This window comes from Mesocricetus auratus, unplaced genomic scaffold (assembly GCF_017639785.1).
Source record: "Mesocricetus auratus isolate SY011 unplaced genomic scaffold, BCM_Maur_2.0 Super-Scaffold_100328, whole genome shotgun sequence".
Taxonomy (NCBI): domain Eukaryota; kingdom Metazoa; phylum Chordata; class Mammalia; order Rodentia; family Cricetidae; genus Mesocricetus; species Mesocricetus auratus.
In genome coordinates, this window is record NW_024429262.1 from 38,482 (window position 1) to 56,229 (window position 17,748).

At 43.7% G+C, this 17,748-nt stretch overlaps 1 long non-coding RNA gene across 1 annotated transcript; it reads right to left on the reverse strand.

Moving 5' to 3' along the window:
* Nucleotides 1-4,555: 4,555 nt before the first annotated feature.
* Nucleotides 4,556-8,568, reverse strand: LOC121136480. Its single transcript, XR_005873531.1, has 3 exons — nt 8,457-8,568; nt 6,505-6,548; nt 4,556-5,316 (listed from the first exon to the last, which is right to left on the reverse strand). It is a non-coding gene; the product is annotated as an uncharacterized LOC121136480 (long non-coding RNA).
* Between the last annotated feature and the right edge of the window lie 9,180 nt (nt 8,569-17,748).

A 17,748-nucleotide genomic window follows, 5' to 3' on the forward strand; every position in this document is an offset into this window, starting at 1 on the left:
CTTGGTTATTGATGATCTCTTGTAATTTTGAGTGAGAATGAAGAAGACCAAGGAAATAAATCAGTCATCTTTCTAAGGATCACTGAAGACAGTTAAATTTCAAGCATTTTCAATAATATATCATACATTTTTGATGCAATATTTTAGGCTACAAATGGGAAGATGATAATATCAAAGAACATCACCAACGTTCTCCAAGGCATGCAAGGTAATTTTCATGTTTTTGCTGATATAAATTTGCCTCTGAAGATACTTTAATGTATATGGAAGTTGCAAAGAAAAGCATCAGTGTACATAATCACATCATGAAGTGCAGTGACTATCATTAAATTGTCACGAGATCATATACCTTATCAGGTAGTAACTGCATTATGTTTACAAGTCCTCTTTTAGGAAGGAAGAGAAGATATGACTGCCTTAACACCATTTGAGTCACAGCTCAATCAGAGGTGTGCCGATGAGAATTGCAAATCCATGTAGTTTCATAGGACTCATATTACAGAAGGTATACACATTGAAAAGGTAATAAGTATATTCCCAACACATTTTCATCAGCAAAAGTTCATAGTAAAGCTATTGTGACTCACATAAATGTTCTGAGTTTGCTGAGTACAGTCAGATAGATAGTTTAAATCATGATTTTAGTTGGGGGTGAACATGTACATCCTTAATCGCTGCACCTTATGTCCATGAAGAACACAAATACAAAATCCATTATTTCAGTGTGGAAACCTTTTTATTTCTTACTCTTTTAGTAGGTATGTCTTTTTGGCACTCAAAATGCAGACCATATGAACACAGAGACATGAAAAGGAGCAATGAACTTCTCTCCATCTCAGAACAATTAGAAGATATGTAGTAAACTGTGTATTTAGCACAATTGTTGAACATGATTTAAATTTACAAGTGCTTGATTTTCCAGCTTCATTTTTATATTGCAGAAAAGCTCTATGTGTACAAGCAATGTGGAAATATTTCCCATTGTGTTGATTCATCTTGTAAATGTAATTTGAGTCACAAGAGAGGAAAATTTATCAATGCTAAAAGTGCCATGAATGCATGAATTGTTTTTTTCTCGATAATTATGAAAAAAATCTATGGAGAAAAATATGCAATAATTGTAAACCAGGCAATAAAGTTTCTTAGCATGAGAATCATCAAATATGGAAAACAACCCTTAATGAAGGGGAACACCATGAATGTAAACAAAGTGAAATGAGCTTAATACCTGATTAGTTTTTGAAATTAGACAAAATTGTAAAATTAAATCATAGTTATAAGTATTTAAGTTCAAAAAATTTTTTTAATCATAAGTTAATTTTACATTCCAACCCCAGTTCTCTCTCCCACCCCTCCTCTTGCCCTCTTGCATCCTCCCACCCCTATTTCCCCCTAGTACATCCACAGTCCACTCCCCTTCAGAGGTCATGAATATAGTAAAGCTTTTACATGTGTCAATTATCCTTGCAGGCATGAAAATAGTTCAATGGGAGAGAAGCCTTCTGCATATATGCAATGTTGTAAATATTCTGTATATGACAATCAGCTTCCAAGTCATGAAAGAACACAGACTGGAGGGAAACTCCATGAATGTAATCAATGTGGTAAAGCCTACCTATGCCACAGTCATCTTCAAATGCATAAAAACACACATGCCAGAGAGAAACACTATGAAGGTCATCAGTGTGGTAAAGCCTTTGCTCGGCACAGGTATCTTCAAGTGCACAGAAGAACACACACTGGAGAAAACCCTATGGATGTATCCAGTGTGATAAAGCCTTTGCTTGGCAGTTATCTTCAAGTTCATAAAAAAAGTCATACTGTAGAGAAACCCTATGAATATACTGAGTGTGGTAAAGCCTTTGCTCGGCAAAGCCATCTTCAAATGCATAGAAGAACACACACAGGAGAGAAACCCTATGAAAGTACTCAGTGTGGTAAAGCCTTTGCTCGGCAAAGCTATCTTCAAATGCATAGTAGAACACACACTGGAGAGAAACCCTATGGATGTATCCAATGTGGTAAAGCCTTTGCTCAGCACAGTGCTCTTCGAGTGCATGAAAAAACTCATACTGGAGAGAAGCCCTATGAATGTACTCAGTGTGGAAAAGCCTTTGCTCAGCACAGTTATCTTCAAGTGCATAAAAGAACTCATACTGGAAAGAAGCCCTATGAGTGTACTCAGTGTAGTAAAACCTTCACATATCACAGTCATCTCTGAAGACATAAAAGAACACATACAGAAGAGAAACCCTATGAATGTGATCACTGTTGTAAAGCCTTCACATGTCACAAAATGCTTCAAAGACATAAAAGAACACATACTGGATGAAACACTATGAATATAATCAGTGTGGTAGAGCTTTTGCATGCTCCAGGAATCTTCAAATGCATAAAAGAACACATCCTGGAGAGAAACCCTACATATGTACTCAATGTGGTAAAATCTTTTTCAGCACAGTAGACTTCAAATATATAAAAGAAAACATACTAGAGGAAAACTCTATTGATGGTAGAATTCTGATATTTCTGAGTAATAAAATTCCTGAGTCATGTATGAGGCTAAATCTGAAAGATCAGAGAAATAGTGCAAACAAACACGAGTTCTTACCTATACAAATATTCAGAACAAATAGGGTATCCTGTTTACTATAATCTTCACATTGAATGCCTTCACTTTTAAACCTCAGACTTATTCCTGAATTTCTGTCTCTTTGCTCCATACACTCTCTCTTCACACAGTCACAGTCATCCCTGCTTCCACTCTCCTAATGCTGGGATTAACTTGTGGCTATCACCACTTGGCTCTGCTCCTCTTTTAGATTGATTGTATCATAGGGTGGTCTCAAACTCACAAACCCCATATGCCTCTGTCTCCCAAGTGGTTGCATTTAAAGTGACATCAGTGCCTGGTCTGCATGTGTCACTAGAATGACTAGCTCTCATTTTTAGTCTAATTTCCTTTATTAAAGCAACTCAATGATCCTCATGTGTCTGCCTCCTGAGTACATGTCCAAGGATAGATCATACACTATACCCCATGTGTACTGTTTTGTCAACACCATCTAAAAATGTTAATCTTAAAATGCTTAAGAGTATATAAGAAGCTGGGCATTGGTGGTGCACGCCTTTAATCCTAGCACTTGGGAGGCAGAGGCATGCGGATCTCTGTGAGTTCGAGACCAGCCTGGACTACCAAGCGAGTTCCAGGACAGCCTCCAAAGCCACAGAGAAACCCTATCTCGAAAAACCAAAAAATAAAAAAGAGTATATAAGAGACATTAATTACTTCATGTATGTATTCAAAAAAGTATTTTCATTTATCTGGTAGAGATGTAATAAAGTAGGATAATCAGCAATCAGCTGTGTATATCATATCATAACTTGATGTTACTGGCATGAGAATGCTGGTACTGGCATACACGTCATACATACATAAAATGAAATTTAATATCAGCATGTAAAAATCAATTACACTTACATATACTAGCAGTAAACTGTATAAATAAAAATTGCAAAATTAATTCAATTTAAAATAACATTAAGAATAAATTAACTTAGGAAGGTAAAACATTTTTAAAAATGGAAGTCATAAAACATCATTGAAACCAGTTATGGTAAATCTCAACACTAGGGAAGCTAAGGCAGGAAAATCAACACTCTGCATGGTAGCCTAGGCTTTGTGAGTCCATTTCAAAGATACCAAAAACAAAATACTAAAAACAAACAAAAACCCAACAAACCTGTAAGACTCACACTTCTTGACTTTAAAACTTATTATAAAGGTATAAGTAATCAAGACTACATGGAACTGACATAGACAGACATAGATCAGTGGAGCAGATGGCCACAACAAACCCTCTCATATCTGGCATATGCTTTTAGGTAAGTGTGCAAAACAGTATGAAAAGATCAGTCTTTTTAACAAATGGTGCTAGGGAAAGTGGGTATTTACACACTGAATAATGAAGTTGAATGTTCACCTAAGAAAAAATAAACTCAAAGTGGACCAAAGACTTGTACCTAAGACCTAACACTGTTAAACCATGAAAAACAAGGAATAAAAAGCCTGCCAATGTTGACTTTAGCAATGATTCATTGGATAACAGAAATAACAACATTGAAAACAGACATGGTGGCTCACACATGTACACTGTAACTCAGGAGGCTGAGGCAGGAGGACAGCATCAGAGTTCAAACCCAGCCTACACAGCCAATTCAGTTTGAGGCTAGACAGAAAGATATGTAGTGAGACCTTGCCACCAAACACAGATTCCAGACAAGTTTAATCACAGATTTGTACCAGAAATACTTCTTGACAGGGATAAGCCTAACCAGACAGGAAATAGAAAAGCCTTTCCCAAAATTATTGTACATGACAGATGAATAGTAGATATTTTTCACTTGTAAAAAATGTAAAAGAAAATTCTTAAGGCTTGACGTGTAGGAGGACAACAAGGACACACAAGATCTTTTATTTATTATTTTGAGTGATAACTAAAAACATTTTTGTTACATTGGCCTTTTATGCTTTTCAAGACAAGGTTTCTCTGTGAATCCTAGGCTTTCCTGGAAGTTATTCTGTAGACCAAGCTGGCCTCAAAGTCCGAAAACTACTTCTGCCTCCCGAGGGTTGGGAGTAAAGGCCTGCACCATCACACCACAGTTAGTGTCCTTTATAACTTTTTTTAATGCAAATATTTTGTAGGTAGCAAAGGAAATAATAGCACACAGAAAAGGTAGTACTGATCTCCTGGTTTCTCCCTCTACCCAGGTCCTGGGCAACTTGGCCTTGTTCCTGCTCCTGACTCCTCTCCTTCTCTCAGCCACGTGGTTTCTCCTGAGCACCCACCTGTCACTCCACACCAGTCCTCTCCAGGGCCTGTGCCTTCTCCTTAGGGAGTCTTTCCTGGTCTAGGGGCCTCTAATCCTCGGGTTCCCTCCCAGTCCTGGGATAAATCTTATCTGATCTTCTCCAGGTGACCTTCCCTCACCCCAGGATCTGTCTTTGATAGGTGATTGCTCCTCGCTGACAGCTCAAAGGCTGTCAAAGTTTGCATGGCTGCATTGTACATGCTTTAAGTGGCTGTATAAGGGCCAAGGGCAGCTCCATGACTCCAGTTTCAAGATCCCAAACTGCTGAGCATCGTTCTAAATCACTCCTTTTCCTTTTCCATTTATGAGCAAGCACCTTCTGTCTGTTCTCTCTCTTTCCATTTTTGCTCATGATATGTTAACAACCACACTTCGTTCCCTTTCCCAATGAACTCCATGTGGGTTTGTTGAGTTTGGTGGATCGTGTTTCACTGCCCAAAGCTGCAGCAAAGAAAAACAATAACAATCATCATCATCATCATCATCATCATCATCTGCAGAATAACTGTTAATAGGGCATCTGTTGGGCTAGCACAATACCTCAATTTAAGAGCACTTCTTGTTCTTCCAGAGGACTGGAGTTCTATTTCTACCTCCTAAACCTGATGGCTCTCAACCATGTGTATATACAGCTTCTAAAGATGATAATTTCTCCTGATCTCCACGGGTACTTGCATATGCACATAATTTTAAATAGATATTGTATATATAATTTTGAGACATGGTTTCTCTTTGTAGCACTTGCTGTCCTCTAACTCAGAGATCCACCTGCATCTGTCTCCACAGTGCTGAAATCAAAAGCTTGAACCAACAGTGTCTGGCTAAATTCTTTTTTAAGTGTATTTGCTTTACTATTGATTAACAAGAAATCCCCAAATTAAGTAACTACAGTAAAGCTCCAGAGTGCAATGGTTAAGTGTCTTTGGCTAGACTGGAGGTCACTGCCATACTTCCTCTGTGACACCTTGATTAAAAACTTGGCTGTCAGTAGGGTCTAGTAGCTCAAGATTGGATGACCTGTAACTTCAGGACTCAGGAGGATAAAGAATGGCGGTAGCCAGAGTTTGAGGACAGCCTGGGCAACACAGTAAGACATTTCTCAAAAACCCAACAAAATAAGAGGCGCACTTGTCACCCAGCACTTAGGAGGTAGAAGCAGGATAATCAAGCCTGAGAGGTCCTCTTGTGCTGTATAGAGAGCTCAAGATGAGTGTGCACTACATAAAGTCTTGTGTAAGGAAGGGAGGAGCCCACAGACTTTCACAAAATCTACACACCAAACAGAAAAAATTAAAACCTTATCATTTTTTATACCTATACTCAGTCTCTAAAGCTTAGCAAGCAATAACCTAAAAGATTTTTAAAATATTTCACTTTGGGGAATATTTTTGGGCTGCTAAAAAAAAGTTACAAGGGCATCTTTGAACAGCAAGAAAAGCAGATGTAAGATACATACACAACAATATATAGGGAAAATCTCTAAAATGTTGTGAAAAATCAATCACCACCTAAACACCATATATAACAAGTATTCTTTCTCCACTGCTTTAAAATTGGGTAATGGGGGACCTGTCACCGTGATACATAAATCCCAGTTACCCCAGAGGCTGAGACAGTAAAGTAGGCTACCTTATACTCAGGAGTTCCAGACCAGCATGGCATCATCACAAGAACTAAATAAATTTAAAAAATCGGGTAAGCATTAATTTGGATTTCAGTGAGGCAAAGAGTTGAAACCCCACATCCTCCCTTTACTCTCAATTGCATTTTGACAATAAATAAGAGAAATATGTTGCACCACATACATGTGAGCTTCATAAATCCACTTTAGCTTACAATGCTTAAATTCAGTCATGTCTACTTGGTTAATTATAGGCTAATAAGCTATTGCAACTAGAATAACGAAAACTAGCAATTACTCTTTCCAAGGTGCAAATAATCCCAAAGCAAGCACCAAAGTGCTTGCAAAGTAGGTATGAACTTTATTTCCAAACTTACAGCAGTAGCTGCTGTGGTGGAAGAGGGTACAGACATTGTATCACTTGAGAGGCCATCAATTGGGGCTCCTATTGCTAACAATGAGAAAGATGAGAGCTGAAACCCATCACTGGAGTTAGCAGCTCGCTCCTCAATCAAGGAGGACTTCATAGCAGTGGCTGGAAGTGTATCCCAGAAAGAACTGGTGGAAAGGAATTGGAGGCGGAGGCACCTCCAGAAGAGTTTGCTTTTTAGGGCAGGAGAGACTGGGTGGCTTGCAGAAGGAAGCAAGAAAATAGATCAGAAACGACAACACAGGGGAAACACCTCTCCCTGAGCTGGAGGGCTGGACTCCATTGAATCGGATGAAATGGAAAGGTCAAGGAGTCCAGGGAGGAACAGGAATTCTGTGCTGGGTCTGGAGCAAAGCCCCCCTCATTTTCTAGTCTTATTTTAATCCAGCAGGAGAGGTAGCTCTTGGTGGGGGTGAGGGGAAAAATGTTTGGGGGCAGGTGCACCTGGGGGCGCTTGGATTCTCCTGCCTATGTGTAATGTTCTTTGGCTGTGCATGGGAACTTTAGGTGGGCTCACATGTTCTAAACTGAATCCTCAGCATACGATAAATTGTCAGATTTTTGGCTGCATTTGTGAACACGGGCCGGCACTAGCACCTGTAGCCATCCTGAGTGTGGTTTAGGCACCATCACTTAGCAACGCCACCCGGGTTCTGCCCAGATGCTTTCTGGAACCTGTAATTCGCAGCCACCCTCTCTGGGTGTGTGTCCTGGGCAGGCCGTGGTATGGCCCTGGCCGGGGATTGGCGGCCGCACTTAGCATTCATGCATAGCACGCCTGGATCTTCTGAGCCTGTGCAGCCACTGCCGGTGCGAGACACCTGCAAGCCACGAGGTGCCAAACACCCAGTTAGGGTAGGGGCTTTTAACATCCCTCAGGGGTGGCCCCAGGGGTAGAGCCTTGAATGGTGGGTTTTCTAAAGGTGGAGTGCTCGCCTTGGCACCCTGAGGACTGGGTTTGGAAAGGTGCTACCAAACACCATCCGGACTCACACAAGCCTCTCTCTACCTGCACCTCCCTATTATGGTGGAAGCTTAACCCAATCTGCCTTCTCTGACTCCTCAAGGAAGATACCTGAGGTGTACAGAATGGCAGTTAACTGATTACTGCTCCACCCATACCTCCTGTTGAATGTGAGCCCACCAACTCCTGACTCCTCCTGCCTCCAACATGCACACATTTGCTCTTGTCAGCAGGAGGAAGCCAGACTTAAACCGACGCCCCTATACCCGAGGAGTCTACGTTGTTTAGGTGGAAGGCCTACAGGTTTCTATATACAAAGAAGTTGGAATGTTTGGTAGACCCGTTCCAAACACCGCCCTCCAGGTGACAAGGGTAGGCCCTCCCCTGGAGTCATCTCAGTCCAGACTCCACCCTTAAAAAGTCTGCCCTTTGCGGCTTCACCCCTGGAGGGCATTAAAATCCGCACTCCTGGATTCACCTCTTGGCTTCTGGTTTTCTGTTCCCCTGGGGCCACCCAGGAATTCTTTGATCAGGTTAAACCTTTATGCTGTGCCTCTTCCGCTCACCTGGTCCTGTCATGTCCTGCGCTACTGTCTCGCCAGCAAGAACGACGCAGGACACTCGGATCCTTCTGCAGTAAAGCTTTAATACATCTTGAGAGATAGATGATCAGCTTCTGAGAGGGAGACCCCAAGCTAAGAAACCCAGCCCCTTATATAAGCCTAGGAGCTCCGAGTGAGACGTGTAGAGCCGGGATTGGTGGTTTGCTCATCACCCCAGATGACGGGTGAGGCACAGCTTAAACGGTAAACTCCAACTGACAGCAGATGTCAGCGCCATCTTCTAATGGCGATAGCGATAGCGAGGGCGGCTCCTCACATCTCCCCCTATTCATTTATTTTTGAAGCCATAGGACACCCACAACTTTGGAGTGGAGATAGAGGTCAAATCCCCATGTGCAAATTTGGAACATGTACAAAGCTCCTCTCCAGGGTCTTATCCCCAGAGGGAGCCCTGACCAGTCCCGATGTCGTTTTTCTGGGGGAAGGAGATCATGACATAGAACCTTCATGCAAGATGACTTATCTCCCAGGAGAAAGTCGTTATACCGCAGACCTCTCCTGTGCAGTGCTTAGCCTTGCAACTCCTTGGGCTGCTGAAGCCTACCCACTCTATCCTGTGCAATGAGACTAGCCTCGTGGGGTGCAAGAGCCGGGAGGCCAGCGACCTATTGCTTTAACATGGTTAACCAAATGTCAGGGGAGGCTCCGTGTTCTAAGGCAGCAAGTGCTTGTGCCACCATCACTTTGTCTCTTTTGTTTGGGCTCTGAGCTTACACACCATCCAAAGCATCAACACTATTCCACAGCAGAGAACTAGGCTAAATGATCCCACCCCCACCCATTCCTTAAAATAAGAAAATGCAGATGAAATCCAGGAGGAGAGGCCTTCCATCAGAGAAAGATCCAGACGCGTCGAATTCACTTGCAGGATCGCCACTCTCAACTCACGGAGTGTCTGCTCAAACTCAAAAGTCCAATTCTGTAATAAATGTTGAGACAGAGCTTTTGACAGGTTAGCTGCTCTTGTAAAATTCTCATATTGTACTGAAGTGACACAAAGGCCAGGCAACTTTTGTTCACATCCCAATTGGGCCATCTGCCACAATATATCCAATTGTTCCTGAACCAAATTAATCTGTTGGTTTACCAACATCAGGCCTCCTTGTATCTGAGAATTGGCAGTGGCCTGTTTATCTAGGGCCATGGTCACAGTGGCCGATAGTTCATTAATGGTTTGAGTTGTCTGCACAGTGGCGGAAAGTGCAAGGGCCGAGGCGGTAACCGAAGCAGTAACCGCGGCGGCGGCTATCAGGCCCACAATAATAGCAGAGATCCCAAAAATCTCGCTTTTCCCTAAACAAACTCAAACTACTTGGCACCTCAACAGGAACTGGAACAAATCGAGGCATGCGCATTACCAAAGCAAAAGGGTGCTTAATAGCATCCCAGCATAATGCATAAAAACAATTCTAAGCAGAGCAATTTATTTCTTTCTGATTCTTACCTAAGGTATCATTACTCACAACCCAAATAAAGGGCAGCCAAACACAAATTGGAGCAGCTGAATAATTAGTTCTCTTAAAAGGGGTATACTTAACATTGGAGGAGGACCAATCAGATGATCCAGAGCTCTGTCCCTCACTCAGACTGTTGCCTAATGCCCCTTTCCAATCAAAAGTAATCTGTCCCTTCTCACTATATCCTCCAGCAATCATTGCCATAGGAGAAAGATCAGTACAGCTTCCATTAATTCAAAAGGATTAGCATTAGATCTTTCTGGATCCATATGAATAAAATTATCCTTTAATGAAGAAATCACAGTAAAGCACAAGCTTCCTACCAATGACAAGGTTCTCTCATCCTGAAAACTCTGTATCTGAGGATCTAAAGGCAAAAAGGCAAGCCCCAACTCTCTATTAGTTGTGAAAAATCTAGGGAACACCTGGGCATTATGCATCACTGGCATCGGTAGGGGAAGGTAGACATGATGGCCCACCGTAACTCTCCCATCATACTAGGAACCATCATCCCGAGTAGGAGAGTCTTCATCACCCACTTGGCCTCCATCCTTCTTATTCTGGAGTTGTGAAGGAGCTCTTCGAGTGAGTCTTTCAGGGATCCACAGGGGTTTTCTTCCTCCTGTGGAAAAACACACACAGCTCCCCTGGATCTTATTAGAATAGGATCCGGGCCTTTCCATTCATTAGTTAGCACATCTTTCCATTTTACAAATTCTTTTGGCCTATCAGGCTCTAAACTGTGGCGATCGGCCGCAGTGTGGCCTTGGGCATCAGAGTTCAAGAAATTAAGGGTAAAAAGTGCCATGGACACAGCAACTCTTGGTACCGAGGGTAGAACATCCTCAATACTCCCCTTTTGTTTAATCAGATATGATTTGAGTGTACGATGGGCACGTTCCACAATGCCCTGTCCTTGAGGGTTATAAGGTAGGCCAGTTAGATGGGTAACATCCATTTGCCGACAAAACTGTCGGAATTTTTGAGAGGTATATGCTGGTCCATTGTCTGTTTTTAAAATTCTGGGTTTTCCCCAAGCACTCCAGGCCTCAAGGCAATGTTGAATCACATATGAGGCCTTTTCCCCTGTTAGGGGCGTGGCAAACATTACGCCAGAACAGGTGTCAACAGAAACATGAACATATTGAAGCCTTCCAAAAGAGGGAATATGAGTAACATCCATCTGCCACATCTGCAATGGTCTAATGCCACGTGGGTTTATTCCCACGTGGGGAGCAGGTAAGAATTCGCAGCAATTCTGGCATTGAGTAACAATTTCCCTAGCCTCTTTCCTGGATAGAGCAAAACGACGGCGCAAGGTCTCAGCCGTCACATGAAAGCGCTGATGGAACTCTTTTGCTGCTTGTGCGTGGGTAGACAAGGCAGCGGCCACCAGCTTTGTAGCCTTGTCTGCTAAGTCATTCCCTAAGGACATGGGACCTGGGAGTCCAGAATGTGCTCGGACATGGGTAATGAAAACAGGAAATCTCCTATTTAACAAGGCAGCTTGTATCTTCTGAAAGATGTTAGCAACTCTGCTGGAGGATCTTATTATTCCAGCTATCTCAAGGAGATTAACTGCATTAACCACATAAGAGGAATCTGATACAATATTGAGGGGTCCTGGAAAAGCCTCAAGAACCTCCAGTACTATCAGACATTCTACAACTTGAGGTGAAGTTTCATTATATTGTTTAGATATAACCCTATCCTTGACCACATAAGCTCCCATACCAGTTTTCGATCCATCAGTGTACACCACAGTCCCATCTGGGAGTGGGTCTTTAGCTGTCACTTGTGGAAACACTATAGCCTGGTTTAGGGCAAACTGTAAAATTGGATGCTTTGGAAAATGATTATCAATTTGTCCTGAAAAGGAAGTAACTAAAACTGCCCAATCACTAGATGTGGCTGCCAAGGTCTGAACTTGTGCAGCAGTATAAGGCACAATCAAGGAATCAGGATCCCTGCCAAAATGCGTAACAGCTGCTTTTATTCCACGAAGCGCGAGCTGTGCAACAGCATCAGGGTACCAGTCAATAATCTTAGCAGGGGAAGCATTTGGATGAATCCAAAGTAATGGTCCATGTTGCCACAGGACTGCAGTTGGCAATTGAGCTGTCTTAAAAACACACAGATTAAAAGGTAGTGACTCCTCAATACGTTGTAATTGTGCTTCCTGTAAGGCCTCTTCCACCATCTGTAAGGCTCGGTGGGCGGCAGGGGTAAATTTTCTGGGTGAGGAGATATGAGGCTCACCCTCCAGGAGATCGAAGAGGGGTTTTAGATCAGCAGATGGAATTTTTAAAAAGGGCCTCAACCAATTTATATCTCCCAGAAGTTTCTGAAAATCATTTAATGTTTGTAAGTGGTCTTTGCGAATTTCTATTTTCTGAGGAACTATATTTTTGGGAGTAATCATTGAGCCCAAAAAGAGGCCTGTATCTGCAATTTGAACCTTTTCTGAGGCAATCTCTAATCCCCACTGTTTTAATTCAGCCACCAGCATGGGAAAAGCCTTTTGTAAAACATCTAACTCTTTGTGACAAATAAGAATATCGTCCATATAATGGATCATGATTAAAGATGTAAATTGCTTCCTAATTGGCTCCAAAGCCTCCTGCACATACAGCTGACATATTGTTGGGCTATTGGCCATGCCTTGCGGCAGTACCTTCCACTGAAATCTCTTGTCTGGTTCCATATGATTAAGAGAAGGGATAGTGAAGGCAAACCTTGGTCTATCCCGTGGGTAAAGTGGAATAGAGAAGAAACAATCCTTAATATCTATAATAATAAGCTTCCAATCTTGAGGAAGTGCAGAAAGCAAAGGAAGTCCTCTTTGAACAGGGCCAAAAAGATGCATCTGATTGTTAATGGCCCGCAGGTCATGGAGTAATCTCCACTTCCCAGATTTCTTCTTAATAACAAAAATTGGTGTATTCCATGGGGAGGTAGAAGGCTCTAGATGCCCCAGCCGTTCCTGTTCTTGCACTAATCTTGTGACAGCCTCTAATTTTTCAGAGGATAGAGGCCATTGAGAGACCCATAACGGCTCCTCTGTTTTCCATGGTATGGGTCGTGAAGCCTCAACGGCCCCTAAATAAAACCCAGTCCTTTTCTACCCCGATTTCCATGTTGCGTAATGGGTTTTATTCTGCCTTGTTCTTGCCTACCCAAGCCTCTACCCTTTGTATACCCCATCTTTGCCATAATGGCTGATGCCTGGGGGGAGTATTCATTAGTTAGGGTCATGCCCATGGCTTGTAACACATCCCGTCCCCATAAATTTACAGGGAGTGGCAACACATAGGGGGTAAAACATCCCTGTTTGCCCTCAGCGTTCCGCCAGGTTAAGGCTGAGGCACTGATGGCAGGAGAGGACTGGTATCCAAGACCTTGTAGAGAATGAGATGAAACAACAGTGGGCCAAGACTTCGGCCACCAATGGAGTGAAATAATGCTTTTGTCTGCTCCCGTATCCATTATCCCTTCAAATTCTTTTCCATTAATTAACAATTTTATTGTAGGTCTCTCATTTAGGGGTATAGCCAGATAGGCTGAATCACTTCCAGAAGATCCCATAGCCCTTTTTTGTAAAGTGTAGGTTTCTCCATCCCCGAGGGAGGGCAGCAACACCAGTTGTGCAATTCTATCTCCCTGCTTTATAGAAAATACACCCCGAGGGCTAGAACAGAGAACTTGAATCTCCTCTTTATGATACGGGTCAACAATCCCAGGATATATAATGAGTCCCTGTAAAGTTAAGGAGCCACGGCCCAGAATAAGCCCAATGGTGGCAGGGGGCAAAGGTCCAGGGGAATGGACTGGGACCGGTTGAACATTCATTTGGGGCATGAGTAAGAAGTCGGAGGCGGCACGCAAGTCCATTCCGGGGGTTCCTCGGAAGCCTCTACTTCCTCTTGATTGCTTTTCTGAAATCGGTTCCCATATTTCTGAGGGCCCTGGGACCATGGGCCCCGTGACCCGTTTTTTGATTGGGGTACCTTGGGTTCTTCAATAGGGGGCAGAAGCCTCCTTTCATATCCCGGACTGACCTGCATTCACTAGCCCTATGATAACCTTTACCACAACGACGGCAAAGCTCCAGTTCTCTTGTTCTTTCAGGGGCTTGACAATCTTTCTTAAGGTGCCCCATTTTCCCACAATTAAAACAAGCTTTTCGACTAGATAAATCTCTACGCCTGTGCGTTTGTAAAATGGCGGCAGCTAGTCCTGCATTGGTTAGGGGTCCCCCAGCTCCCTGCACACTCTGAGCCAATCTTGTAAACCTTTGCTTTTGCGAGGGGCGATAGCCGCTCGACATTCCTGGGTTGCTTGTTCATAGACAAGTTGCTCAATCAGGGGCATAGCTTGTTCTGAATCACCAAAGATGCGACCAGCGGCCTCGGTCATTCTGGCCACAAAGTCTGAAAATGGCTCTTGGGGTCCTTGGACAATCTTTGTAAGGTGTCCACTGGATTCTCCCCTTTTTGTGAGGGCCTTCCATGCTTTAATAGCGGCGGCCGACACCTGACCATAGACGCCCCAGATGTAGTTGGTTTGATTAAGGGCATGTTGACCCTGACCTGTCAGCATTTCAAATGTCCACTGCCTCTGATTCTCATCTTCAGCTGTGGCATTAACTCTAGCTTGTGCCTGGGCTGCATCATACCAGAGAGCCTTCCATTCCATGTATTGTCCCATGTTGGGAAGCACTGCTTTCACTGTGCTCATACTGTGCTCATACTGAGCTCATACTGTGGAGGCGCCGAGGGGGCGTGAGCCCGCCGGATTTATAGGCGGTGGCCTCACATTCATTTTTGTTTTCAGCGGCCGGTGTCTATCAGGGTGATATCTTTCTTCCTCATACCGTGCCACCTCCTCCTCTAGACCACCTTCTTCGCTAGAATCCAGAGTGTCAGAATCGGAATTATCTAGCTCCAAGGCTTCTAGCTCTACCGTAGGGTATAGGCTAGATTCTGGCTTTTTCTTTTTCTTAGATTTGTTAGGGGGTGAATGATCACTCCCTTCTTTCTCTCCCCCTTTCTTAACTTCTTGGGGAGGGCCTTTTTTCTTAGACATGTCTTTCCTTTTGCGAGCTCCCATTCTCTCACTCCGTTCAGTTTCTGACATGCTATCCTGAACTTCCTCTAAGGTTCCCTGACTTTCTACTATAGCAGGGTGACAGGCCTCATCCTCCAAGCAGTTTTTAACTAGCTTCCAAATGGCTTTGGTACCTAAGTGGAGATCTCCTTCTGCATGCTTCCTGTCTAGTTCTTTACCTAGCTTGTTCCATGAGGCCACAGTGAGGGACCCGGAACAAGCATACCATGGTGCCACTCTATCTACCTCCTTCACAAAATTTTGAAGTGCTCGTGGTGCAATTTTAAGATCTCTTTGTTTTAGCACAGTCTGTAGGGCAGTAACCACTGACTGTGACAACCCCATCGCGCTAGCGGCTTATCTAAAAAACAGCACTTGACTCCTTTACCAGACTGACAGCACCGTTCTGTAGCACCAGCCATGATGAAGAAGGTCAAACAGGACTAGCACCAAAGCCTCCACTGACCTGTCCCACGGTGATGACAAACTAAGGCCAAAGTTGAGAAAAGGGGTGTTCAGGATAAAGCATACCTCTCTGAACTTACGTCCCTGCAGTTCTGAATCCGCCCCGTCTTCCGAGGGGTCTCCCGCGGCGCCAGCGATGTTGAAGAGTTCCTGGGTTTCGGCACCAGATGTCCCGCGCTACCGTCTCGCCATCAAGAACGACGCAGGACACTCAGATCCTTCTGCAGTAAAGCTTTAATACATCTTGAGAGATAGATGATCAGCTTCTGAGAGGGAGACCCCAAGCTAAGAAACCCAGCCCCTTATATAAGCCTAGGAGCTCCGAGTGAGACGTGTAGAGCCGGGATTGGTGGTTTGCTCATCACCCCAGATGACGGGTGAGGCACAGCTTAAACGGTAAACTCCAACTGACAGCAGATGTCAGCGCCATCTTCTAATGGCGATAGCGATAGCGAGGGCGGCTCCTCACACTGTCACTCAGGCCTCACTAGCCAATCAGAGCCTCTAGCGGACCCGCCAGTCAGATGGGCGGGTTCTTCCTGGAGTCAGGCTTTCTGCTCAGCTCTTTGCCTCAGGAACTTAGAAGTTGTCTTCTGTCCTGTGCCTTTGGTTCTGGGGAGAACATTGGTCATCTCAGCAGCTGCACTATGGTGAGTGAGGTGCTGCGCTTCACAAACCGAAAGGAGCGGTGGGCCAATGTGAGTGAGGGACTGCTTCCCCCATGTGCGGAGAGTGGCTGGCCATGATGAGTCAGGTCCTACTGTCCTCAGAGTAGGTGGAGTGTCCGACTGAGGCTCGGAAGCCGGCGTAGTTGGTTTTCTCTAGGCTGGGTGGGAGCCAGTGTCCAGACACAGAGTTCACCATATTCTTGCCTGGTCCTGCCTGGTCCAGCGTGGTCCTGTGTGATCCGTGCAACTCCGTGAGCCGGGCTGGCAGCCTCTGAATAACTTCACTTCCGGGCAGAGGATTGGGAGAGAAACTGTGTTTAGAAATATCCTAGTTATTGATATCTCTGTGGTGCTCATATCGTCACACATTTGCTAAAGTCGGAGAGTACTAATCTCTCTAGTATCTTCCAGAAGTTCTGCACTTTTAACATTTAGGTTTAGGATCCAGATGAAGGTAATTTTTTGGAGCTTGTAAACCGTATCTCCAAGTGTGGTAGTATTTTGTTTGTACAAATAAAGCCTGCCAGGCCATGGTGGCACATACCTTTAATCCCAGCACTTGGGATGCAGAGGCAGGTGAATCTCTGTGAGTTCAAGGCTACCCTGGGCTACACTAGATTTTCTAGTCTAAAAGAGAAACAGAACCAGGTGATGTTGGTTCAAACCTTTAATCCCAGTACCTGGAAGATGGAAGTGCAGAGGCAGGTGAATCTCTGTGAGTTCAAGGCTACCCTGGGCTACACTAGATTTTCTAGTCTAAAAGAGAAACAGAACCAGGTGATGTTGGTTCAAACCTTTAATCCCAGTACCTGGAAGATGGAGACAGGAGTAATACGGCTGGGTGGAGAGAGGAATATAATGCAGGAGGAGACTGAAGCTCATTGTGTTCAGTCTGAAGATTCATAGGGACAGGATTGCTCTTTTGTTCTGAGGATTCAGTAGAGTTAAGAACTAGGGGTTGACTGCTCTGCTTTCCTGATCTTTCACCATTAACCCCAATATCTGACTCTAGGTTTTTATTATTAAGACCAATTATAATTAGTGCTACAATCTCCATTGCTAACCTGTAATGCAGAAGAGTAGAATTCATGGTAATAGAATTGATGGTTTAAGGATTTACCAATTCTTAGAAGGTGTTAAGTCACACAAAGCAGAATTTATGTAAGGGAGGGTTGTTTCCCAAATACCCCAAAGATAAGTATGCTAACCACACCTGTTAGAGATTAGTATTTTTTAGATGTAATGCTTGTTCACCAGGATTAAGTAACCTTTATAGTCCCATAACCCTGACTTACAACCAGCCAAAAGGACCACCTCCCCATCAAAGGCCTCTAACATGCTGCACAAGAGGACATTATAGGGTCACAACCAACATTAAGTCCCAGTGTGCAATAAACTTATAATAATTCTAGAACAGTGGCTTCTCCAGTCTTTTTGAAAATTAGTTTTGAGACAAAGTCTCCTATATTAATTGAGGTGGACTTGAACCCTGTCTGAGGTCACACAGGGCATTGCTTTTGTTTTCCTCCTGACTAAACA